Source organism: Ailuropoda melanoleuca, chromosome 14 (assembly GCF_002007445.2).
Source record: "Ailuropoda melanoleuca isolate Jingjing chromosome 14, ASM200744v2, whole genome shotgun sequence".
Taxonomy (NCBI): Eukaryota; Metazoa; Chordata; class Mammalia; order Carnivora; family Ursidae; genus Ailuropoda; species Ailuropoda melanoleuca.
In genome coordinates this window covers 28,128,538-28,129,752 of record NC_048231.1, presented here as the reverse complement: position 1 = coordinate 28,129,752, position 1,215 = coordinate 28,128,538, and the positions used below count along the sequence as shown (strand labels likewise).

Genomic DNA, 1,215 nt, shown 5'->3' with positions numbered 1-1,215 from the left:
CTCTCACCTTACACCTTTTGCTTGGTGAGTTTGGGTAGGTCACATCAAGTGCTCAGTAATTAAAAGGGGTGGGGCTGGATGACCTCCAACCGCCCTGGGGCTTCCTCCTTGGAGCCCTCTCCTGGGTGGGATTTGCCCTACCACTGGTAAGTAGGAAGGCCTGTGGTGAGTGTACTTGCTGAAGACTTGCCAGCCACCGCTTTGAAGCTAGGTTAGAAGGAATGACTCCCAGATCGATTGGGGTTTCTTTATTTTGGGGGGAAAAAGAAATTCAGAAGCCCTGTGGGATTTTTCTCCCCTTTTGGCTAGGTTAAAGGGTACTGCAAACTAGGGGCTTTCTGAGGGAGATCACTCTGGGTCTTCTCACTGGTTTTTCTGTAGTTTTCAGGCAGCTCAAAATGGCTGGTCCACTGGCTCAGGTGGGTTGAGGTGGGGGTGACAGGAGTTGTCACCTGGGCTTCACTTCTGTGGAGGAACCTACTGATTGGGCTACGTGCGAGTGGTGTGCAGTCATATTTATTTGTGTCACCACCAGGGTGTCCTGTTGGACTCTCCTTTCATCCTCTCCCAAGGCAGCTGGTTGGTGTGGCTTTAGCAGTGGGTGGCCCTTCTTTGGAGGATCCTAAAGACTTGGAGTGGTGGCTGCGCCGCTGGTCGCTGGGTGGCCCTGCGAATTGTCTGTCGGGTTCTTGAGAACTCAAAATGTGGAGATAAGGCTGGTTTTCGCTCGAGGTTGTTGAGTCGGTCGCCGCGCGGAGCCCTCCGCCCTGGAGAGGCCCTCCCGGCGTGGCCTCCAGGACGAGCCTCTCTCTTGGTTGTCTGTAATGGCCACCCTCCCTCCCTCCGCAGACACGCGCCGGCAGACGACAGGAGGAGCGGCCAGCGGGGCTGGAGGCTGCGGTGCCTTTGTGCCTTTCCTCCCGGGGCTCGAGGTGGGCGCTGGAAGAGGGCTGGGGACTGCCCTGGGAGCCCCGCCAGGACGCTAGTCGGGGAGAAGTGGAATCTCTTCTCCCCCTCGCAAGCCTCGCCCGCATCGTAATTCTTTTTATTTTTACTTTCGAGCCTTGTAAGGCATGCGGATGGGGTAGGAGCGTTCCGGCGACACGTTGCCAGCGGCACAGCGCCGACCCGCCCGCGTGGCCGGAGCCTGGGGAAGGGGCAGGCCGCGCGCCGCCCGCCCCGCCGCCTTCGGTCGCGGCCGCCCCGGGTCCGCGG

At 59.5% G+C, this 1,215-nt stretch overlaps 1 protein-coding gene across 1 annotated transcript in view; it reads left to right on the top strand.

The window, feature by feature from the left end:
* The first annotated feature begins 271 nt into the window (after positions 1–271).
* The window catches only part of FOXN3 (forkhead box N3), a 225,763-nt gene continuing 224,819 nt past the window's right edge, over positions 272–1,215 (top strand). Inside the window, 1 exon segment of the mRNA XM_019800403.2 lies at positions 272–932. The gene's annotated coding sequence lies outside the window, so the exon portion shown is untranslated.